Source organism: Diceros bicornis, chromosome 13 (genome assembly GCF_020826845.1).
Source record: "Diceros bicornis minor isolate mBicDic1 chromosome 13, mDicBic1.mat.cur, whole genome shotgun sequence".
In the NCBI taxonomy this organism is placed as follows: domain Eukaryota; kingdom Metazoa; phylum Chordata; class Mammalia; order Perissodactyla; family Rhinocerotidae; genus Diceros; species Diceros bicornis.
The window spans coordinates 13325169-13351597 of record NC_080752.1 but is presented as its reverse complement, the minus strand read 5'-3'; the positions used below and the strand labels follow the sequence as shown (position 1 = coordinate 13351597).

The 26429-nt window shown below is 37.5% G+C and overlaps 1 protein-coding gene and 1 pseudogene across 3 annotated transcripts in view; one reads left to right on the top strand and one right to left on the bottom strand.

Annotated features, from left to right (window-relative positions):
- Positions 1-26429, top strand: part of FAF1 (Fas associated factor 1) — a 493835-nt gene that overhangs the window by 54187 nt on the left and 413219 nt on the right. The gene's annotated exons all lie outside the window — the stretch shown is intronic.
- On the bottom strand, positions 15659-17393 carry LOC131413226 (elongation factor 1-alpha, oocyte form-like; annotated as a pseudogene).

Genomic DNA, 26429 nt, shown 5'->3' with positions numbered 1-26429 from the left:
TGCAGAAATGCCTGCTCACCTCTGTGCCTGTGTCTCTGAGATCAAAAGTGATAAGATTTGATTACTGTAACACAGATTCCATGATATTTGGAGGAGAGGGTCCTTATTGCCCACCGTGGCTCCCGTAAGCTGCGTCAACATGCTCTTTTGAACACTTGCCTGGCTGTGTGCATTGGGGTATGGGGGTGTAGCTGCTACTGTGTTAGTAACTGAAATTGATGGAAATTAAATGCAGTTTACAGTCCACTACTTCCCTTGGACGTTGCAAGCCTTTGAGTAGACTCCAGAGCCCCAAAATAGTTACATCAGACAGATTCTGCCAGTGTAATTGTTGTCTAGGTGTGGAGACCAATTCTTGGTGCTTCCTTCTCCACCATCTTTCTAGAATCCTTTTTTGGAAAGCAATTTACTTTTGAATATTAACCTTGTATTCTGTAATCTAAATCTATAATCACTTAGTAGTTCCAGGAGTTTTCTGTTATTGTTGTTGATTCTTTGTGATTTTTTATATAAATAATAATGTCATCTGTTAACAATGACAGTTTTATTTTTTCCTTTCCAATTTGTATTTCTTTTATTTCCTTTTCTCATCTGATTACATTAGCTACAACTTCCAGTGTTATGTTGAATAGGTGTGGTGAGAAGGAACATTCTTGTCTAATTCCTGATGTTAGAGGAAAAGCATCTAGTTTTTCACTATTAAGTGTTAGGCCAGTGGTATTTTTTTTATAGCTGTCGTTTATCAAGTTGAGGAAGTTTTTTTCTGTTCCTTGTTTGCTGTGAATTTTTATTTTGAGTAGATGTTGGATATTGTTAAATCTAGTGTTTTTTTTTTAATAATTTTTATTTATTTATTTTTCCCCCCAAAGCCCCAGTAGATAGTTGTATGTCATAGTTGCACAGCCTTCTAGTTGCTGTATGTGGGACGCGGCCTCAGCATGGCCAGAGAAGCAGTGCGTTGGTGCGCGCCCAGGATCCGAACCCGGGCCGCCAGCAGCGGAGCGCGCGCACTTAACTGCTAAGCCACGGGGCCGGCCCAAATCTAGTGTTTTTTTTGTTTTTTATTTTTTTGGTGAGAATTCATGGAAATTTATTGTGAAATCTGACAGATTTCATTGTTTTGCTGTTTATTTACTGAAAGTCTTTTTCAAGTGAAATTTTTTAACCTTTTAAGATGAGAAGAAATGATTTTATTTTACCCCCAACTTTTTTTTCTTTTTTTTTGCGGAGGAAGATTTGCCCTGAGCTAACATCTGTTGCCAATCTTCCTCTTTTTTTGTTGAGGAAGATTCACTCTGAGCTAATATCCACTGCCATTCTTCCTCTATTTTGTATGTGAGCCTCTGGCACAGCATGGCCAATGACAAACGAGTGGTGTAGGTCTGTGCCCAGGAACCGAACCAGGGCCGCTGAAGTGGAGCGTGCCAAACTTAACCACTAGGCCACGGAGGCTGGCCCTACCCTCACCTTTTTATTATGAAAATTTTCAAACATACAGAAAAGTTGAAAGAATAGCACAGTGAATACTTGTATACCTTCTATCTAGAGATTCAAGAGTTAATGCCTTGCTATATTTGCTTTGTTTCTCTCTATGTACAGTCATGCGTCACTTAATGACGGGCATATGTTCTGAGAAATGCATCATTAGGTGATTTCGTCATTGTGCGAACATCATAGAGTGTACTTACATAAACCTAGATGGCATAGCTTACTACACACCTAGGCTATAAGGTACTAATCTTATGGGACCACTGTCGTATATGCACTCCATTCTTAACTGAGACATTGTTATGCAGTGCATGACTGTATACATATATGTTTTGTTGCTTTGTATTTGAAAGTAACTTGTAGACATCGTTATACATCATTGTTAAATACTTCTGCCTGCAACTCCTAAGAATGGGGACAATTTTCTGTATACACAGTACCATGCTTACATCTAAGAAAATTAATAATTCCGTAATATTATTTAAAATCTTGTCAACACTGAAATTTTCCCAGTTATGCCAAGAATTTTTTTTTATAACTTTTTTCTTTAACCATGATCCAATTGCAATTCATATATTGCATGTGATTGTTGTGTCCCTAGTCTCTTTTAGTCTGGAATAATTTCCCCTAACTTTTTTCTTGGGGTGTTGGGAGGAAGTGACATTGACAGTTGAAAAGTCAGGATAGTCTTGTAGAGTGTTGCACATTCTGGATTTATACACTTGTTTCATGATGTCATTCGACTTGTTCCTCTATCTCCTGTAGGTCTAGAGGCTTAATTAGACTTAAGTTGAACATTTTGGCAGAAGTATTTGATGAGTGGTGTGATATTGTAGACTGCATATTTTATCATATCAGAAAGCTTATAGCCTCATGTTGTTTCACTATTTGTGATGTTTAGGTTGATCATTTGGTTTAGGGGATGAATGTTTGGCAAATTAGGAAGTAATCTGGGGGTGGTACTTTTGTCGTTGTTACTTGCCGTCAAATCAGCTCCGACTTCTGGCGACAGTGATGTCCACAATGTCTTGTCCTCAACAGCCCTTCTCAACTTCTGTAGACTCATGCCTATAGTTTCCTTTATGGAGTCAACCCATCTCATATTTGGTTTTCCTCTTTTCCTGCTGCCGTATACTTTTCCCTGCATTATTGTCTTTTTCAAAGAATCCTGCCTTCTCATGATGTGTCCAAAGTAGGACAGCCTCAGTTTTATGATTTTTGCCTCAGCCATAGTTCAGGCTTAATTTGCTCTAGGACCCACTTGTTTGTCTTTCTGGCAGTCCAGAGTATCTGTAGAGCTCTCCTCCAACACCATATTTTCAAATAAATCAATTTTTTTCCTGTCAACCTTCTTCACTGTCCAGGTTTTGCACCCATACGTAGTAATTGGGAATATAAGGATGTGGATAATCTTAGCATTTTAGAAATATTCTGATCTCCAACAACCGTTTGCATAATGGTTTTAGCCTCGATTTATGATCTTTCCCTGAATTAGGTATTACATTGGGAATGGCAAAATAGTATTCTTTTTTTTTAATTTTAATTTTTTTTTTATTGTAGTAACATTGGTTTATAACAAAATAGTAGTTTTCTTGTTCAGTTATTTCTTCTACACTTAGCCTCAGAAAAATCTAATTTTTAAAAGAATGACTGTGGATTCATAGATTATTTTATTCAATATGTTACAATCAAGTATAGGCATTTTTATTTTTGATATTCAAATTGTCCTGTACAATGATTAGTTGGCCCAATGTTTTGTACACTATAGAGGCATTTGAATTGTGTCTCAACAAGGTAAATAGGGTTTTCCAGGTGTAGCTAACAGTGCTCTTCTAATTATCAAATGTAGTGGGCATTTATGAGTCCTGATTTTAGATATCTTAACTGCATTTCAAAGACTATGCATTAACCTAGTATTTTAGTATTTTTTTCATGCAAGAATCCAATCTTCCATTTTAGATCTTTCTTTACAATATAAATATTCCATTCTTGTTTTGTTGGCCAAAGATTTTTTTGTAGTATATTATTCTTTTTGAGCTTAATTATTGTAGGACATGATTTCTTTTAAAAATATATGTGTTAATATGCATATATTTATTTATTTTTGTCCATTAATCATTGCTCAGTATAACAACTTGCACATTTTAGATGCTTTCTGTTTCTTACTCATTATTATCTATAGTGGCTCTTGAAACAATGCCTTTTGTGGGAAGTCATCATTAAAATACACTTAAAATCATAGATGGTTTCCAAATACATCAACTGAATAGCAAAAATCTTACCAGTTTCAGTGGTTGTAGCTGAAAAAGTTATGCTTCATTTGTATATATTTTCAATGTATATCTCCTCATAAATGTACTTTTTCTATAGCCATGAAAGAGTTCCTCAGTTCAGTATTGAAATTCCTTATAGGTATTCAATATGTTCCTGTGTGGTGGATGAAATTATTCAGATATTCTAGAAACTACTTATATAAATGGGAAAGATGATAATAGTGATGAGCTTGTTTCTTATCTTATGGTGAGCAATCCTGGCTCTGGAAAAGTTACCTGTAGGTGTGGCGAAGAATTTTCCAGAGTGTTGCTTTCAATTTATTGGTATGTCTTAGTAAGTATTCTCTCAAAACTTCACTGTTCTGTTTGGTAGTGTGGGGGAGTGGAAAGAAGAGAAGATAGGCAGATTTTTGGAATAATTAACTCGGGCATTACCATCAAACTTATTTTTAAGTGTTTAAGTATTTAAGTTCTCAGGCTTCCAAGATGATTTCACCAGCTGGACAAGTTTGGAGGCAGTCTTCCAAACAGAGTAAACAGCCTATGCACAAGAACAAAACCCTTCTTGTAGTGGAAAGTATGACAGGATCACCTGTGGAACCTTTTAAAATGCAGATTCTTGGGCCTTCCATAAATTATCTGAAAATGCATCTCTGGGAATGGGGCCTTTGAATTTTCATTTTTCTCTCATTTTTAAGTTTTACCAAATGATACCTGTAGGTTGTCTAGAGCAGTGGTTCTCTCTCTGGCTTCACATTAGAATCACCTGTGGACCTTTTTAAACAATACTAATACTTGAATCTCACTTGGATTCATTCTATCAGAATCTCTGAGTGTGTGGGCTAGTGGCAATGATATTTTAAAAAAGATATCCAGATAATTCTCTTAGGTGGCCAGGATTGAGAACCACTCGTCCAGAAGGTGATTCCAAAGCTGAAAAGCAAGAAGTATGATTTCCCTTATTGAGATTGCAAAGCCAAGTAGTGTGCTTGAATTTCATTTTTGTTCCTCTCTAAGATGGTAATTCCATAACTGGACCATTCATGTGAAATTTATCACAGTTTACAAGTCAAATTTATTCTTTTTGTCCCCCACTCCCCCACATTAGTTGCTCTTAAATTATGCCACATTTTAGCTTGCCTCATGTATTAATCAGTTTGGACTGCCATAACAAAATACCACAGACTGAATGTCTTAAGCAACAGAAATTTATTTTCTCACAGTTTTGGAGGCTAGATGTCCAAGATCAAGGTTTGGCCAATTTGGTTTCCAGTGACAGCTCTTCCTGGCTTGTAGATGAAAGTGGAGGCAGTCTTGTTTCTTGGACCTGTGGTGGTAATGGCATCCCTGAAGATGTCTAAACTGCCTTTGGGGTCATTCTTCCCTTTCCTTTTTTTTTTTTTTTTTTTTTTGCTGAAGAAGATTTGCCCTGAGCTAACATCTGTGCCAGTCTTCCTCTGGTTTGTATGTGGGTTGCCACCACAGCATGGCTGCTGATGGGTGGTGTAGGTCTGCACCTGGGAACTGAACCTGGGCTGCTGAAGCAGAGGGTGCCAAACTTAACCACTAGGCCATGGGGCTGACCTAATTCTTCCTTTGTCTTGAAGGATATTGAATTTTTGTAGTGGTATAGCTCTATGGTTTGGATCTGTAAAATCCCAGCAGTCTGACAGCCTTCTTTCATTCTGTCTTGTTTTTTTCTGTCCTCTTTAGTCTCAGCTGGCAGTGTTTCTGCTAGTATAATGACATTCCTATTCAGGCTTCTGCTGAGGTGGCTGATTAAATTTGTGGTTCACACCCATACTAATCTCCTTATCAAATGCTTGTTCAGCCGCACCCTCAGTGTTCTCTTTAGAGCAAGCTTTCTCATTTTTTACAATATGGATAGGCAGAGAATTTTCCAAGCCTTCAACCTCTGGTTCCTTTGTGCTTAACAATTCCTTCTTCAATTTCTCTCTCTCATCTCACATTTTGTTATAAGCGTTGAGGAGGACCCAAACTGCACCTTCAGTACTCTGCTTAGAAATCTCTGCTAAATATCCAGTTTCATTGTTCGTGAGTTCTATCTTCCACAAAATACGAGAATACAATTCAGCCAAGTTCTTTGCTGCTTTATAATAAGGATCACCTTTCTCCAGTTTCTAATAACCTATTCTTAAGGTCTGAGACTTCATGAGAATGGTCTTTAATATCCATATTTCTACCAACATTCTGTTCATAATTATTTGTGTATTCTCAAAGCAAGTGGATGCTTTCTTCCCATCTCTCCTTTTTCCTTTCTGAGCTTTCACCAGAATCACCTTTAACATCCATATTTCTACCGACAGTCCCTTCACAGCAATCTGGATTTTTCGTAGCATGCACCTCAAAACTCTTCAGCCTCCATCCATCACCCAGTTCCAAAGCCGCTTCCACATTTTTAGGTATTCGTTTTAGCAGAACCCCACTTCTTGTTACCAAATCTGTATTAGTTTGGGCTGCCATAACAAATACCACAGACTGGGTGCTTAAACAACAGAAATTTATTTTCTTGCAGTTGCAGAGGCTGGAAGTCCAAGATTAAGGTTCGGCTGGTTTGCTTTCTGATGAGGATTCTCTTCCTGGCTTGCAGATGGCTGCCATTTTGCTGTTTGCTCACATGGCCTTTCCTTGGTGTGTGTTTGCAGAGAGAGAGAGAGAACCAGTGAATTCTCTAGTGTCTCCTCTTATAAGGACACTAATCCTGTGGGATCAGAGCCTCTTCCCTTATGACCTCATTTAACCTCAATTACTTCCTTACTCCAAATACAGCCATAATAGAGGTTAGGACTTTAACATACAAATTTTGGGAGTATACAAACATTCAGTCTAAATCTCATATTTTGGAACATGACATTCTTACACAGTCCTTTCCTTTTTTTTTTTTTGACAGAAAAGAAATCTGCTTTATTATCCATAACATGAATATCAGCCAGTTCCTTGGTTGGTCTATTTGTTGCTAGACATCCATTTCATTCTTCTTCATAAAAACAACTTCTTAGAGGCCACTGGATGGAAATCAGTAACATCCTTTGTTGTTAGCAGCCTAGAAAGGAGTGTGTTTATCGGAAATTGTCTCTTGGCCAGAATTGAAGTTTTAACCCAGACTGTCTTGCGTTTACTTTAACATGAATAAAAGAGAATATAAAATGATGTGTTTTTCTCTGTTGTGTCAGGGCCCATGCTTTTTTTTGTTGTTGGCATAGTGTTTTTTTTTTTTTGGTAGTCATCGAAAATTATTTATTTATTTAAATTTTTTGTTTATTGCAGTAACATTGGTTTATAACATTGTAAAAATTTCAGGTGTACATCATTGTACTTCTATTTCTGCATAGATTACATCATGTTCACCACCAAAATACTAATTACAACCCATCACCACACACATGTACCGAATTATCCCTTTCACCCTCCTCCCTCCCCCCTTCCCCTCTGGTAACCACCAATCCAATCTCTGTCCCTATGTGTTTGTTTATTGTTGTTATTATCTACTACTTAATGAAGGAAATCATACGGTATTTGACCTTCTCCCTCTGACTTATTTCACTTTGCATTATACCCTCAATGTCCATCCATGTTGTCACAAATGGCTGGATTTCATCGTTTCTTATGGCTGAGTAGTATTCCATTGTGTATATATACCACATCTTCTTTATCCATTCGTCCCTTGATGGGCACTAAGGTTGCTTCCAAGTCTTGGCTATTGTGAATAACGCTGCAGTGAACACAGGGGTCCATGTACCTTTACAAATTGGTGTTTTCAAGTTCTTTGGATAAATACCCAACAGTGGAATAGCTGGATCATATGGTAGTTCTATCCTTGATTTTTTGAGGCATCTCCATACTGTTTTCCATAGTGGCTGCACCAGTTTACACTCCCACCAGCAGTGTATGAGAGTTCCCTTCTCTCCCCACATCCTCTCCAACACATGTTGTTTCCTGTCTTGTTAATTATAGCCATTCTGACGGACGTGAGGTGATATCTCATTGTAGTTTTGATTTGCATTTCCCTGATAGTTAGTGATTTTGAACATCTTTTCATGTGTCTGGTGGCCATCTGTATATCTTCTTTGGAGAAAGGTCTGTTCAGGTCTTTTGCCCATTTTTTAATTGGGTTGGTAGCTTTTTGTTGTTGAGATGCATGAGTTCTTTATATATTTTGGAGATTAAGCCCTTATCAGAAGTATGGTTTGCAAATATCTTCTCCCAATTGTTAGGTTGTCTTTTCGTTTTGTTGATGGTTTCCTTTGCTGTGCAGAAGCTTTTTAGTTTGATGTAGTCCCATTTGTTTATTTTTTCTATTGTTTCTCTTGCCCGGTCAGACGTGGTGTTTGAAAAGATGTTGCTAAGACCAATGTCGCAGAGTGTACTGCCTATGTTTTCTTCTAGAAGTTTCACAGTTTCAGGTCTTACATTCAAGTCTTTAACCCATTTGGAGTTAATTTTTGTGTATGGTGCAAGGTAAGGGTCTACTTTCATTTTTTTGCATGTGGCTATCCAGTTTTCCCAACACCATTTGTTGAAGAGACTTTCTTTTCCCCATTGTATGTTCTTGGCTCCTTTGTCAAAGATTAGCTGTCCATAGATGTGTGGGTTTATTTCTGGACTTTCGATTCTATCCCATTGATCTGTGTGTCTGTTTTTGTGCTAGTGCCATGCTGTTTTGGTTACTATAGCTTTGTAGTATATTTTGAAATCAGGGAGTGTGATACCTCCAGCTTTGTTCTTTTTTCTCAGAATTCCTTTAGCTCTTTGGGGTCTTTTGTTGTTCCATATAAATTTTAGGATTCTTTGTTCTATTTCTGTGAAAAGTGTTGTTGGAACTTTGATAGGGATTGCATTGACTCTATAGATGGCTTTAGGAAGTATGGACATCTTAACTATGTTAATTCTTCCAATCCAAGAGCACGGAATATCTTTCCATTTCTTTGTGTCTTCTTCAATTTCTTTCAGAAATGTTTTATAGTTTTCGGTGTACAGATCTTTCACCTCTTTGGTTAAGTTTATTCTTAGGTATTTTATTCTTTTTGTTGCAATTGTAAATGGGATGGTATGGCATGGTGTTTTTGATACCAGGTCAGCACAAGGTTGACATGAGGGAAGCCATTTTGTAGAAAAGAAATCCTATTGTTGCTTTGAATGACCTCTGATTAATTAACTCAGACATACTCTGTTGATTTTATGACCCCTCCCAGCTGCTATAAGTTGATAACTTTCTTCTCTTGAGTTCCTTAGAAATGTGATGACCTCTGGGCAGAAATGGCCATCATCAATGACAACTGAAAGATCAGGGTATAGGGTGTTGCTCTGGTCTCTGATGCATATTCAGTAAAAGAAAAGACTTATCAGGAACTAAGAACAGATGGATGTTCCCACCCTGAGACTAGATGTCTGCCTCCATCCGGAGATCAGATGGATGCCCCACCCTGAGATCAGATGCCTCCCCCACCCTAAGGCCTGCCCCCTATATAACTGACCTGTAATCTTTGTTCTGTAAGATGGTTCTTTCCGACATTAGTCGGCCATCTTCCTGCTTGCTAGGAAGCTGTAATAAACTGCCCTTTCTCTGCCACCGTCTTGCCTCTTGACGGTTGGCTTTTTGTCTTGTGGTGAGCAGATCATGCCCTTTGTGCAGTAACATTTTTAGAAATTTGAATTTCTTAGGCGAGTTCCTCCACAGTCCCTTTCACATCTTATTAACTTACTAAACCTGGCTACCGCAGGCATTTAAGGCAGTGGTTCTCAAACTTTAGCATGAATCAGAATAGTCTCTGGGCTTGTTAAAACACAGGTTGCTGGGCCCTACCCTGGAGTTTGTGATTCAGGGGTTTGGGGTCAGGCTTGAGAAATTAGAGTTTAAACAAGTTGTCAAGTGATACTGATGTCCTCTAGTCTGGGAATAACACTTTTGAGAACCACAGATTAAAGGACCTACCTAGCCTCAAAGGATGTTTAAGTTTGTCATCCCGTTGTAAATACACTTGTAGCACTTACAATGACCTGTTTCTCCTTTTTCAGTTGTTGAAATCCTGGTCATCCTTCATGATCCAGCTTAAATGTTTTCTCCTCCATGATGCCTCCCCATCCATCCAATTGGAATGAGTTTTTCTTTTCCCTTCCATGAGATATAGTTTTTAACCTGTATTATAGGTTATAATTATAAGCCATTTTATTCTGGTTTGTAGAGCTAATTGTTCACATGTGTCTTCTGTAGTGAATTCCTGAGTATAGGAAATATATCATAGTTGTCTTTGTGTCTGCCCCCTCTCTATCACAGAGCACTCACCAAATTCTAGTTGGCTTCTAATGAATTGAGTTAACTAGTCACAGATGAATTACATTGATCTCTCTGATTCATTATACTTTCATTTAGCAAACACTTATTGAGAGAGGCAATGCTGTGGAGTGGAAAGAGTTCTGGCTTTGGAATTCTGATCTCATTTACTACCAGTGTGATTCTGGGCAAGTTGCTTAACCTCCTTGAAACTTTCTCATTGGTAAAATTGACATAATAGTATCCACCTCATACTAGGGTAAAGGAGAGGATTAAATGAGATAATGTAAATTGCTTTGCTCACAATAAATAACTTAGATTTTTATGTGTAAGGATTTTAAGGGACATAATATCTACCTTTTAGGGTTATTGAGAGGATTAAAAGATAATGTAAATTGCTTGACTCATAATAAATAACATTGTTAGTTAGCTTCTAATGGGTAAGAGTTTTATGCTGGGAGTACCAAATTGATTTTGTGTGTTCTCTGTTGGCTTCGTTTCCCTAGTTTGAGAATTATGTTACTTGAGTGTTCATTGCTGAGTTCTGATAGTTAACTTTTATATTTCATCTCTAGGTCTTAGGGTGAAATGAGAAGAAACCACCTAGAGCAGACACTCTATGTCTGCCTCAAAAAACAATTATTATCTGACTAGAATCTTAGCTTTTTATTAGTTTCTTGGACTTTTGTGTAATAGCTTAATTTAGTTCCCTGACTATTACTTAAAGAAGCAGATAGTTTTGACTATTAATATACAACACCAGTACTCATCAAAACAGCATTCAAGGGGCTGGCCTGGTGGTGTAGTGGTTAAGTTCGCCCGCTCCGCTTTAGTGGCCTGGATTTTGCAGGTTCAGATCCTGGGCGCAGACCTATACACTGCTCATCAAGCCATGCTGTGGCAGCATCCCACATACGAGGTGGAGGAGGATTGGGCACAGATGTTAGCTCAGCGACAATCTTCCTCAAGCAAAAAGAGGAAGATCGGTAACAGATGTTAGCTGAGGGCCAATCTTCCTCACCAAGAAAACAAAAAAAAAACAATGTTCATGCTTATATTTTGTCTTAAAGAGCATGGCCATTTTTGTTAGTCATCAATAAACTAAAGGGGAAAAACAGCTAATTGGAATGAGGAAGCCTTTTTTTCCAGGTCAGGAGGACACTTTCTTTTTTCTTTTTTTTTTTTTTTAATTGATGTTTTAATGGTTTCTAACATTGTGAAATTTTTGGGTTGTACATTTTTGTTTGTCCATCACCATATATATGACTCCCTTCACCCCTTGTGCCCACCCCCGACCCCCACTGCCCCTGGTAACCACAGTCCAGTTTTCTCTGTCCATGTGTTGGTTTATATTCCACATATGAGTGAGATCATACAGTGTTTGTCTTTCTCTTTCTGGCTTATTTCACTTAACATAATACGCTCCAGGCCCATCCATGTTGTTGCAAATGGGACGATTTTGTCTTTTTTTATGGCTGAGTAGTATTCCATTGTATATATATATATACCACATTTTCCTAATCCAATCGTCAGTCGAGGGACACTTAGGTTGCTTCCACTTCTTGGCTATGGTGAATAATGCTGCAATGAACATAGGGGTGCATAAGCCTCTTTGGATTGTTGATTTCAGGTGCGTTGGATAGATTCCCAGTAGTGGGATGGCTGGATCATAGGGCATCTCTATTTTTAATTCTTTGAGGAATCTCCATACCGTTTTCCATAGAGGCTGCACCAATTTGCATTCCCACCAGCTGTGTATGAGGGTTCCTGTTTCTCCACATCCTCTCCAACATTTGTTGTTTTTTGTCTTGGTGATTATAGCCATTCTAATGGGCGTGAGGTGGTATCTTAGTGTTGTTTTGATTTGCATTTCCCTGATGATTAGTGATGTTGAGCATCTTTTCATGTGCCTATTGGCCATCTGTATATCTTCCTTGGAGAAGTGTCTGTTCATTTCCTCTGCCCATTTTTTGATCGGGTTGTTTTTTTGTTGTTCAGTTGTGTGAGTTCTTTATATATTATGGAGATCAACCCCTTGTCAGATGTATGTTTTGCAAATATTCTCTCCCAGCTGGTTGGTTGTCTGTTCATCTTGATTCTGGTTTCATTAGTCTTATAAAAGCTCTTTAATCTGATAAAGTCCCACTTGTTTATTTTTTCTTTAGTTTCCCTAGTCTGGGTAGGCATGTCATCCGAAAAGATTCCTTTAAACCCAATGTCAAATAGTGTGTTGCCTATATTTTCTTCTATGAGTTTTATAGTTTCAGGTCTCACCTTCAGGTCTTTGATCCATTTTGAGTTAATTTTTGTGAATGGCGATAGCACATGGTCCACTTTCATTCTTTTGCATGTGGCTAGGAGGACACTTTCAAAACCAAACTGTTACATGTTGGTATAAAGAGGAAACTAGTGGAACATTTAGTACCTGGATATTTTACATAATATGTAATATATAATATTTTTACCTAATGTTCTTTTCTGTTCCAGGATTCCATCTGGGATACCACATTACATTTAGTTGTTGTCATGTCTTCTTAGGCTCCTCTTTATATGATAGTTTCTCAGACATTCCTTGTTTTTGATAACGTGGATAATTTTCAAGAGTACTTGTCAGGTATTTTGTAGGATATCCTTCAGTTGGGATTTGTCTGGTGTTTTTGTCATGATTAGACATGGGTTTTTTTGGGAGGAAGACCACAGAGGTAAATTATCCTTTTTATCACAGCATATCATTACATGACTTAGCATTGTTGATATTGACCTTGATCACCTGGCTGAGATAGTTTTTATTAAGTTTCTCCACTGTAAAGTTACTCTTTTATCCCCCCTTTTATATACTGTACTCTTTGGGAGGAAGTCACTTTGTGCATTCCACACTTAGGGAGTGGGGAGTTATACTCCACTTTAATGAAGGCTTAGTACATAAATTATTTGGAATTCTACATGGGAGATTTGTCTCTTCTCATTTATTTATTTGTGTGTTTGTATATATATATATGTCAGTCTGGACTTACGGATATTTCTTTTTTTTTTTTTTTGTGAGGAGATCAGCCCTGTGCTAACATCTGCCAATCCTCCTGTTTTTTTGCTGAGGAAGACTGGCCCTGGGCTAACATCTATGCCCATCTTCCTCCACTTAATATGGGAGGCCGCCACAGCATGGCTTGACAAGCGGTGTGTCGGTGCGCGCCCGGGATCCGAACCTGTGAACCCCGGGGCTGCCGCAGCGGAGCACGTGCACCTAGCCGCTTGCGCCACCAGACTGGCCCCACGGATATTTCTTTTATACTTTGAGTTATAATTCAATGCTACTTTATTAATTTTGTTGCCCAAATGTTCCAGCTTTGACTATGGCGAGCTCTTTCAGTTAGCTACTGAATCCCTTTGATGTATTCCTATCATTGTGTGTGTGTGTGTGTGTGTGTGTGTGTGTGTGTGTGTGTGTGTGTTTTGTATTTGAGCACTTGCTTTCTGGCACTACAAGGTGTTCCAGGCTCATCTTGTATATTGCCTGCCCCAATCCTAGAATTAGCCATTTCTCCAAGGAATCCTGGTTCCTTTTACTGGAGGATGGTATTAGAAACCAAGATCTGGGTGCTAGATGCTCTTGATTTTGACCTACTTTTACTTTCCCAAACATACTACAATTTCATGCATCCACGTCTTTGGCCATGATGTTTTTTCTCTATAAAGAATGTTCTCTGCCTTCTTTATCTGCCTGGTACAAACTCCATTTTATGTTTCAAAAGCCTGCTCAAGTACTACTTTCACTGGAGTGCATTCCTTAATTCTCTCTGAGTCATTTACTCTCTCTTTTTAATCCTTTTGCACATTTTACATGCTCTTATAGCACGTATCCTGGTATAGTATTGTTTGTTACATGTTTATTTGCCCTCTTAGACCTTGAGCTTCTTCAGGGCAGTGGTTGGGGCATTCTTATTTATTTAAAAAAACCCACAAAACAAAACAAAAACATTTGTCTTTGAGAGGAAAAGAGATAGAGGTGATAGTAATTAAAGGGAGACTTGAATGAATGGTTTTATCAAAACTAGAGTCTGAAAGACTGTATACTACTACTATGCTTAACCTGTTTTACTTTTAATACAACTGTTGCTCAATGGAGGCCATTTGTAAAGGAAGACCATTTTCTATCAGAGTTTGGTAAAAAACAAAAATAATAAATAGACCTCTAGACATTTTACACAAGAAGGGATTTAATACATGGAGTTAGATGCTAATGAAACCTTTGGCTGGGTAAGAGAAGAAAGGTTTTTGCTTTCAGGAAATAAGTGATTATAGGGGTAGCTCGAAATACTGCCTGTGATCTCAACTATTTGCAGTTTTGAAGCCAGTGATTTGTAAGAGCTCACTTGGAGGCCATGGCAAACTTCATGTCTTCAGTCTGATTAAGGTTTTATTTTTTGATGTAAGGAATGATTATTTTATTTTATTTTTTTGGTTCTTAGCTGGGATTAACTGAATCTGGGGGATTTTTCATATACATGACAACTCATGTGACTGTCTTTAATGTCCTATTTTTATCATTTTGTTTAAAAGTGTGTTTAATGCTAACTGAGGATGGGTGCTATTGCTAAAGATTTGGTCGAGTGGGAGATGTGTACTAAATATATAGAAAAACGTGTCAGTGTGTATTTATGTGTTTGAAGGAAGTTCTGTTTATTTTTGGAGAAAGCTGTATATAGTGTTCACTTTAACATCTTGTTAAACTTTTGCTTTTTAGTCACTTCTAAGAAATGTAAAAAGTTGTTTATATTCCTAGTACTTGCATTCTTGGCAAATAGTGCTTATTAAATACTGGTTTGATTTTTTTTTTTTTGTAACCTCTTAGTAGGATTGCAACATTGATGGAGAATCAGGGAGTTGAGGGTTTAGGTTTCACATTTTGAATTTCTCTAAAGAATCTCTACCACATTTTAATGGCATTTCCTTGTAAACTAAAGTTTTGGGTTTGGGATTTTAATTTTTTGTCATCTCGTATAGATAGCTCGGTCTTGGTCAGTATTTGTTTAACTGCGTGACTGCTGTATTAGTTTCCTATTGCTGCTGTAACAAATTATCATAAGTTTAGTGGCTTAAAACAACAGAAATTTTTTCTCTCACAGTTGCAGATACTGGGAGTCCAAAAATTATGATGTCAGCAGGGTCACACTCATTAGGGTCGTGTCAGGGGAGAATCCCTACCTTGCCTCTTCCAACTTCTGGTAGCTGTCAGCATTTCTTGGTTTGGGGACACATAGCTCTAATCTCTGTCTTGGTATTCACATCACCTTTTCCTCTGTGTGTGTGTTTATCTCAAAACTCCCTTTGCCTCTCTTTTATGAGAATCACATTTAGGCCCCCCTGTAGATGATCCAGGATAAGACTCTCCTCTCAAGATCCTTAATTTAATCACATCTTTTGCCATATAAGGTAATATTCATAGCTTCTAGGCCATTTTTTCAGTCCCCCACACCTACAGTTACATCAGCGTTCTTCAGCACAGTGCTGGAGCGTGCATTCTGAAAGCTTGCATGTGATCATGGTGATGGTGCTTGAGAGTGGGCGCTCACTGCTGTGTAAACAGGACCTGCAGGATCTGCAGGCTGCTCCAAGTCTGGAAGGGCTTGAAATAGCTGTCACCACTTACTTTTTGTCTGCTTTTGAGGCTGAGTTGGTGATTTTGTTAGCACCAGCTGCTTTTTTCTCTATGGCCTTGATGACCCCAACAGCCGCTGTTTGCCTTATGTCATGCACAGTAAAGTGACTAAGGGGCAGATATTCTGAGAAGTTTTCCAGCCACATGGGCTTGCCTGAGATCATCTGGATGATGGCTGAGTCCCTGGACTTCAGGGCTTTGGGTTATCTTCAAGCTTCTTGCCTGAGCTGCAGTTATTCTCCTGTCACAACTCAGCAAACTTGCAGGTGATATGGGCCATGTGGCAGTCCAGTAGTGGTGAGTAGCTATTTGTGATGTGACTAGAGTGGCTGAGAATGATCACCTGAGAGACAAAGCTACCCACCTCCGAGGGCAGGTTGTTCTTGCTGCCTGTTGTCCCACCTGATGTCCTTCACTGACATGTTCTTCACATTGATGCCCAAGCTTTAGTTGGGCAGGGGCTTGTGGTGCATCTGTATGGACTTGACCTCCGTAGCGATGTTGCAGGAGGCAAAGGTTACTACCATGTTGTGCTTGAGGAAGCTGATTCCACCCAGCCCGCAGGCATTGTGCTGATGTCCCTGATCTTGTAGACAACATACAAGGGTTTGTTGGTGGGGCAAGCAGTGGGGATGATAGAGTCCAGTGCATCTAGCAGTGTCATACCTGCCACATTCCCTTCTTTCTTGATAATCTTCCAGTCTTTGAACCATTGCATCTTGCTGCCGCTGGCCATCATGTTGTCCCTGTGCCAGCACGAGATGGTCACGAAGGGCATAGCCTCAGAGTTGTAATCGATCTTCTTGATATAGACCTTCACCTCTTTGGTGATCTCCTCAAAGTAATCTTGAATGAGATAATTAAAACCATAATTTTAATATAAAATACATTAAGGTGAGAGAAAAATAATATAGGGAGAGAGCTTGTTTCAATACCTTAAACAGAGTAGTATATTTCAGTGTGTTGTGCTGGGAATCTGTCTGTAGCTGGTTGCTAAGGAAACTTTTGACTGTGTTTGACATTCGTTCTTTAAAAGAAAAATTAACCCTTGAGATTAAGTAGAATACACTTTAGTTAATAATGTTTAAAATCTCTCCTTAGAATACACTTTAGTTAATAATGTTTAAAATCTCTCCTTAGCACTTGCTTTTTTTAAAAAATTGACTGATTTTTCGAGAGCTCAGTGCTGTATAAAATTTGAAGTTTTTCCTCATTTTAGTTCTAGTGTTCGTGGGCATAGTTCTTCTTGGTCACTTGGGCATCAACCCTATTTTTTACTTCTAACAGCTTTTGGGTTTAATCTCACTTTTGCCCTAAGGAGACTGTGAATGAAATGGGGAATGACTCTGTCTATCTCTAAAATTCTCAAGGAATTATCTGATGTAATAACATGTGGCCACACAGTTGAATTTACATAAAATTATAAAACTGATTATCCTTGTTTTATGCTTAGCCTTCCCTTTGTGCTCCTTCTCCCAATACTTCTCCATTTTTTCATTTTTGCTCCTTTTCCTATTCCCACGCCAAGCCTTTATGTTCATAGGTTACATTTATGGTACTTTATGGCTTACATTTCTTACTCACCACATCTCACTGCCATCTCTCTCTCCCATCCACTGATTCTGAGATGTGTTTTGTACTGATTTTCAGGGTTTCCCTGTAGGGTTAAACTCTGGTTGTTCATTGTAGCAACTGGTTTGATAACACCCGTTTATAGGCTGCTTTCCTTTCCCTGTAGAACAAGTCCTCATTTCTCTACCAGAGACTCCTGCACCTCTCAGGTAAACTACTTGCACTTGAAATCTTTTTTGGAGTCTATTTATGGGGGAACTTTAACCAACACTTACATAAATAGATATATAATTACTCATCACAGATGAGGAGAAATACTCAACCTTACTAATAGGAAATGAAAGGCAAATTAAAATAATTACATACCACTTTTCACCTTTTAAATTAAGAAAATTTTATTTTAAAATGAAAATATTCAATCCTATGAGAGTATAGTAAATTAAACTTTTCAGCATTTTCCTGGAAGGAATGTAAATCAACACTGTACTTTTGGAAAATATGTTATCAACATGAATGTGAACACCACTTAAAATATCCATAATTTTTACTCTACCAATTCCAATTCTAAAACTATATCATAGTGAAAACTTCTTAAATATAGAGAAATATTATGCACAGAGATGTTCATTACATTATTGTTCATCACATTATTTGTAATGGCTAAAAAATAGGAACTAAATTTTCAACCACTAAGAATTATAAAAATAAACTCTCACGCAGTCACTTAATGGAGAGAAAGGAAAGCAATTAAAAAGCAATAAAGCAAGCCAGCCCTGATGGCCTAGTGGTTATAAAGTTCAGCACTCTCACCGCTTCAGCAGCCCAGGTTTGTTTCCCAGTCGTGGAACCAGACCACCTGTCTTGTCAGTTGCTGTACTGTGGCAGTGGCTCACATAGAAGAATGAGAAGGACTTACAACTAGGATATACAACCACGCACCGGGGCTTTGGGGAGGGGAAAAAAAAGCAATAAAGCAAGTATATTTTTCAAATTAGAATTTGAAAATTTAAAAATTAAAAATTAAAATTTAAAATAAAAAAGTATACACATTTTATACATGTATCTTCTAAAATAGACCCCATTGTGTCAGATCAAGCCTAATGTAATGGCATAGATGTAATGACAATGTAATACATGAAATGAAAAGATACATGGAACCAAAAAGGTAATATCACATGTAGTCATAAAGTAGTCAAATTTTTTTCTCTTCGTTAATTTAGTCATTTATTTAAAGTAAACATCTATGTGCTAGGCACCATGCTGAGCAGATAAGGATACATTCTCACTGAAATCTGTTGGACGTACAAATTACTATGAGGATTTGAAAGAAAAATCTGGTAAACCGGGAAAAGTTGGAGATATTTATATTCTACAACCCATTAAGTTCACTTTTAGGTGTCTACTCAAGAAAAACTCTTGAACATATGCACAAGAGGACATAAACGAGGATGTTTACTGCAGCATTGTTCTCAGCTTTTGCTTTGCAAACATTCTTTCTCATGAAAACCAAAATAAACAAACTGTGGGATAGTCATACAATGTAATATTCTACCACAGTTTAAATGAACTAGATCTGTATATTCAAAATGTGTCCATAAGGGGGCTAGCCTGGTGGCATAGTGGTTAAGTTGGTGCACTCCACTTTGGCGGCCTGGGGTTCATGGGTTCAGATCCTGGGCGTGGACCTACACACTGCTCTTCAAGCCATGCTGTGGTGGCATGCCATGTATAAAATAGAGGAAAATTGGCACAGATTTAGCTCAAGGCCAATCTTCTTCAAGCAAAAAGAGGAAGATTGGCAATAGATATTAGCTCAGGACCAATCTTCCTCACCAAAAAAAATAAAAATAAAAAGTGTCCATAGGGGCCGGCCCCGTGGTGTAGTGGTTAAGTTCGACTCACTCTGCTTCGCTGGGCCGGGTTAGCAGGTTCAGATCTACACCATAGCCATGCTATGGCAGCATCCCACATATAAAGTAGAGGAAGACCAGCACAGATGTTAGCTCAGGGCTAATGTTCTTCAGGGAAAAAACAAAAACAAAACAAAATGTGTCCATATTTGAAAACATACCATAGATTTTTTTTTTTAAATAATTTTATTTATTTTTTCCCCCAAAGCTTCAGTAGATAGTTGTATGTCATAGCTGCACTTCCTTCTAGTTGCTGTATGTGGGACGCGGCCCCAGCATGGTCAGAGAAGTAGTGCGTCAGTGCGCGCCTGGGATCCGAACCCTGGGCTGCCAGCAGCAGAGCGCGCGCACGTAACTGCTAAGCCACGGGGCCGGCCCCATATCATAGATTTTTTAAAAATATAATGAAAGAATAGTTTCAGATTGATAAGATTTATATAAGACTTTAAAAATAGAATATTCTTTGTTATATCTGAATTCATATATATAATGTAACAATATAAAAACATATGGTGTAACTGTCAAACTTCTGGGGAGGAAAGAAGGAAAGGATATGGAATGAAGAAGAGTTGAGGACTTAAACCATCTGTAAACTTTTCTCACTTAAAAAATGGATTTGAAATATATGTGACAAATAATAAAATTGTTAAATGTGAGTGAAGGGGTACACCAGGGCATGAGATGTTTTTCTTTTAATGTCTAAGAAATTACTTTTATCATAAAAAGGAAAAAAAAGAGTGAATGATAGACTTTCAAATAGTATGGCAGATTGATCTAAAGACCCTCACTTACACTAAATAAAATCAACCAAAAAAATAAAATAAAACAGCAACAACAACAAAAAATTAAATTTAGTCAAGCTAGAAAGCAAGAAAGGACAGTTCTCAGATACTAGAACCTGAAAGGCAAATCAGTGCCAGTGCAATGACCAGTTACTGAAGGCAAATGGCCTTTTAAACTGGATATAGATATTAGGGGCTAGAGACTGGTCTCATGCCCAGAGATGAAGGATAAGACCTTAAGCCTATATAAGCAAGGAACTTGAAAAGCCTGGTGTCTACCTTTGAAATAATATCTAGTAAAATTCTACCCATAGATTCAGGGAAGTAGTAAAGAAAGTGAGCATTCACATATGAGCATAGGGGGACAAGGCACCATCTTCAAAAAATTGGAGCTACAAGACTGTATCAAAAGGTTAAGATTCTGAATTCATACAAATAAGAACTGGTCTAGAACTAATGAAATCCCTAAAGTTCCAGCCAAGGCAAATACAAGAAACACTTTATAAGGACACCACCAAACCCAAAGCATGAAAATAAATCTTGCTAAACATGAGTTTAATGTCAGAAATTATATGCCACAGGGAAACCACAGTCATAGTCAGCAGATGCCAAAACTGAAGAACTAACAGTTTGAGAATTGATAACAATCTCAAAGAGACTTTAAAGTAGATATGTTTAAACTGTATAGAGTGACAAAGAATAGAATTCATAAGGCAGGAACAGGGCATGGTGAAAAATAGAATAGATTGGATTTTAAAAAGAATCTGAAAGAAAGTCCTGAAAGAAAAAAAACTTGATAGATGAGTAAATTAGAAACCTACATAGATTTGCAAAAAAAAGAGAAAGAAATAGAAAATAAATTAGAGCAATTTATCACTAATAAAATATTTGGAGAAAATTTAAAAGATGACATAGAGGCTATAATAAGATGCACCAACATGACAAGTATAAGATCTAAAAAGAGAGAATAGATTATGTGAGAGAGATAATATTCAAATGAATAAAAGTGGAGGCCGTCCCAGAGTCATAAAAATACCCCCAAACAATCAAACACCATGCTATCTATATATGGGAACTGCAGAAGAGCAAAATCAAAAATAACTACTAAAAGCTACCAGACAGTGGAATAGTTAGAAAAGAAATAGGAAGATAATAGACTTAAGCCCAGTCATATTACATTAAATGTAAATGGTTTACATACACTATTTAAAGGCTAGAGATTGTCAGACTGGAGAAAAGCAAGGCCTGATTAGGCTATCTAAAAGAAATGCACTGTTTAAATAAAGCCACAGTTATCTTAAAAGTATGGCTATATTATCAAACTATCTTTGAAAAGCTAGGTGGCCATATGAATATTAGATAAAGTAAACTTTAGGACAAGGGATATTACCAAAGATAAAAGGAACATATTATAACAATAAGAGAATCAATTCTTCCAGAAGACAATACCCCAAATTTGTGTACACTCAATATATCAAGGAAAAATTAGCACAACTGAAGGCAGAAATAGATAAATTCAAAATTATAAATGGAGATTTCTGCAGTCTTCTCTCAGTGATTAATAGAACAAATAGAATCAGTAAAGGTAGAGAAGATTTGAACAAAACTATCAACAACTAGACTTAATTGAGAACTGATAATACTCTCAATGTGTTGTAAATTTATAAAGTAGTCCACAAAAACAATAGAATACAGATTTTATTTTAGTGCTTATGAAACATTTAACAATACAAATCATTGGCTGGGTTATTAAAGAAGTCTTGATAAATTTTAAAGGGTTGAAATCATACAGAAATGATTAATGATAGGATTATTCTTCATCTTCATAATTTTTTTATTCCTTATCAAGAATGAAGGAGAGGGCATTACTATAGATCCTCCAGACTTAAAAGTATAGTGGGAGAATGTATTGTCTGACCTCAGTGAAATTAAATTAGAAATCAGTAGCAAAAAGATGTTTGTAAAACCGCTAAATATTTGGAAATTAAGTAATATAATACATGGGACAAAGAAGACATTATGAAGAAAACTAGAAGATATTTTGAACTAAATGATAATGAAAACACATATATCAGAATTTGTGAGACGTAGGTAAAGCAGTGATTAAAGGTAAATGTATAACTATAAATACTTATTTTAGAAGAGAGGAAAGGTTTAAAACCATTGATCTAAACTTCTACCTTAAGCTAGAAGAAGAGCAACTTAAATGCAAAATAAGTTGAAGGAAGGAAGGAACAAAGATAAATACAGAAATGAGAGAAATAAAAAACAAATAATAAAGAAAAAAAGTACTGATTTTTTTTTCCCCCTGTGGAAGATATGCCCTGAGCTAACATCTGTTGCCAATCTTCCTCTCTTTGCTTGAGGAAAATTCACCCTGAGCTAACATCTGTGCTGGTCTTCCTCTATTTTGTATGTGGGTCTCCACCACAGCATGGCTGCTGATAAGTGGTGTAGGTCCGCACCTGGGAACTAAACCCAGGCTGTTGAAGCAGAGCATTCCGAACTTAACCACTAGGCCATGGGGCCAGCCCCTGATATTTTTTAAAGATTAAGAAAACTCTTAGAGTTCTTTTTTTTTTTAATTTTATTTATTTATTTATTTTTCCCCCCAAAGCCCCAGTAGATAGTTGTATGTCATAGCTGCACATCCTTCTAGTTGCTGTATGTGGGACGTGGCCATGAGGCCAGAGAAGCGGTGCATCGGTGTGCACCCGGGATCCGAACCCGGGCCGCCAGCAGCAGAGCACGCACACTTAACCACGAAACCACGGGGCCGGCCCAGTATAGAGTTCTAACTAGGCTGATCAAGAGCGCACCTCCCACACAAATTATCAATAGGATAATTCTTCATCTTCACAAGATAATTCTTTAATACTGCTTTAAGAATGAAAGTGGGAGCATAACTATAGATCCTCCAGACTTAAAAGTACAGTAGGAGGGTATTAAGAACAACTTTTGCCAATACATTCAACAACTGGGAAGATACACATTACCAATAGAAATAAATCTGAAAATCCTTATAAAATTTAAAAAAAGTAATTGATAATTAAAAACTTCCCTTGAGAAAACTCTAGGCACAGGGGCTGGCCCAGTGGTGTGGCAGTTGGGTTCGCGCGTTCTGCTTTGGCAGCCCGGGGTCCTCAGGTTCAGATCCTGGGCGTGGACCTACTCACTGCTTATCAAGCCATGCTGAGGTGGCATCCCATGTAGAAGAGCTACAACTCTACAAGTATGATACACAACTATGTACTGGGGCTTTGGGGAGAAAAAAGAAAATGAGGAAGATTGGCAATAGATATTAGCACTGGGCCAATCTTCCTCAAAAAAAAAAAAAGAAAAGAAAACTCTAGGGACAAATCACTTGACTGGCAGATTTTTATCAAACAGGTTAAGGATGAAATGGTACCAATTCTACACAGATTATTTCAGAAAATAGATGAGGAAGGAGCATGTCCATATTCCTTTTATATTCTATAGGGGCCAAGGTTACTGTGGTACCCAGATCAGACAAAGACATTTCAAGAAAACTATAGACCAAAATCCTCAAAAATGAAGACGCGAAAATCCTTAAAATATTAGCAAATTGAATCCAGGAATATAGAAAGAAGATAATATAGCATGACTAAATGGGGTTTATCTGAGATATATAAGGTTGATTTATCATTTTAACGTCAGTCAATGGAATTTACCGTATTAATAGATTAAAGGAGAAAATTCATATCACCTCAATAAATGCAGAAAGATGTTTGGCAAAATGCAACACCAAGTCATGGTAAAAACTCCTAGGAAACTGTGAATAGAGGAGAACCTTAACCTGATAAAGAGTATCTATGAAAAACCAACAGCTAATACGTAGTTAGATTGAATGCTTTCCCCTAAAGATAGGGATAAAGGCAAGGATGTCTGCTCTTATCACTTTTATTGAACATCTTACTGGAACTTTTATCCAGTAGAATAAGACAAAGAAAAGAAATGAAAGACTTCAATTTGTAAATTGAAAAGGGAGAAGGAAAAAAAGTATCTTTATTCTTATACGACATAGTTATTTGCAGTTAAAATCATAAGGCATCTACAGCAAAGCTACTTGAAGTAGCAAATCGATATACAAATTCACTATACAAAAATGAGTTGTATTTGTATATACCAGCCATTTAAAAAAGAAATTTAAAAATACCATTTACAGTAGCATTAAAAAAAACCACTTAGGGATAAATCAAATAAAACGTGCAAAGTAGGTATTTCTTAGAAAAATAAAACCTAAATTATAATTTTATTTATTTATTTATTTTTTTCCCCCAAAGCCCCAGTAGATAGTTGTATGTCATAGCTGCACATCCTTCTAGTTGCTGTATGTGAGACGTGGCCTCAGCATGGCCAGAGAAGCGGTGCGTCGGTGCGCGCCCGGGATCCGAACCCGGGCCGCCAGCAGCGGAGTGAGCACACTTAACCACTAAGCCATGGGGCTGGCCCATAAAACCTAAATTAAATGGACAGATTTTTATGTATCAGAAGTCTCAATATTGGTCAGATATCAGTTCTCCCCAAATTGATTATAGAGTCACTGCAATCCCAGTCAAAATCCTACCTGGCTTTTTTGGTAGAAATTGACAAACTAATCCTAGATTTATATGGAGAAGAAAAGACCTAAAATAGAATAGCCAAAATAATTTCAAAAAACAAAGTTGAAGTATTTACACTATCTCTTTTCAAGATTTAATATAAAGCTATAGTATCCTTATTGACAGAAGATGAGACATATAGATTAATGGAACAGAATAGAGTCCATAAATAGATTCACACATATGTTAATTAATTGAGTTATGCCAAAGGTGCCATGGTAATTCAGTTTGGTTAGGACTTTCTAAAAAAAATTGTGGTAAAATATGCATAACATAAAATTTGCCATTTTAACCAATCTTAAATGTACAATTCAGGAGCATGTAGTACATTCACAATGTCAACCATCACCACTATTTAATTCCTGAACTTTTTCATCATCAGAAACAGAAATGCTGTACCCATTAAACAATAACTCCTCATCCTCCTCTCCCACTAGCTTCTGGTAACCTCTATTCTCTTTTCTGGCTCTGTGAATTTGCCTATTCTGGGTACCTCATATAAGTGGAATCATATAATATTTGTCCTTTTGTGTGTGGCTTATTTCACTTTGCATAATGTTTTCCAAGTTCATCTATGTTGTAGCATGTATTAGAGTTTCATTCCTTTTTAAGGCTGAATAATATTCTATTGTATGTATATACCACATTTTGGGATATTTCACTGGGAGCCAAAGTTTCTACTGTGAAATAATAATCAGTAGGAATTCTGATACATGGTTAAATAATTGCTAGTTAAAACAACTTTAAAGTATTAGAAATGACCAATGAAACTAACAAAAATTGGTAAATGTAATAAAAGCTCAGTATTGTCAAAGCTTTGGGAACTAGGTATACTCACAGATAGTTGATGGCACTCACTGTGAATTGATTGTTTTTCTTTTATGTTCAAGAACTGTCTTAGGTTGGATTTCTTAGATGCAAAGTCTCAGGCAAGGATTCTCGTACAAGTAATTTATTGAGAAAGTGGCTTCAGAAAAACCTGTTAAGGGAGTAGGGGCAGAGGAAGAGACTAGATGGAGATACGGTTTCAGAAGTCTGTCTCAGTTTGTTCACATAGGGAGCTCTGGAACCTAAAATTGCACTACAGGATTGTAATCACCCAGGGTCAAGGAGGCGGCCCTGTTATACCTCTGCATCAGTAATTAATTGGCCAGGACCCACTCCTGGGGAGGGGCATGTAATGTCTCAGGCATCTCTGGGCTCTATGGCTGTCAGCCAAGGGCAATCCTCCAGAGAATAGTGCAGGGTTTTTTGAGCCTTTGGCAGCCAATACCTGTAGCAAGTGGGAAATGGGTTCGACAGCCAAGGAAAGAAACTTTGAGTGAGGCATAAACAGCATCTGCAACTGGACATATAAAGCTCTTGTCATTTGTTTTCACTTTTGGTTCATTGTATCAGTTAGGGTTAGATTGGGGAAAAACACTATGAGTATGGACAAAAGGATTTATTACAGGGATTATTCTTTACACAGTTGTGGAAAAAGCTGAGAGGAAGTAAAGATCCAGATCCAGACAGGGACAGTTCCAAGATGAGAGAAAAGTCACTAACTAGGAATCAAAAAGGGAAGCTGGTGAAGAAGTTTATGAAAGGCTGCTGCCTCTGTATATGGTAGTGGGCCTGAAGTCACTGTAGGTCATTAGGGCAGGCGGCTGGGAAGAAAAGCTGAAATTCACGAGTACGAACGAGAACCATGTTTATGTTTGACGCCACATCTAACCCTGATGATGTAGGTGATGTATAGAAGAAGCTGTTACCTTTTGCTGTCTCTGTGGCTGGAGATTCACAGTGACTAAAGGATGAAAGCTGATGGGAACTGAAGGAGCGGCAGGCCTCA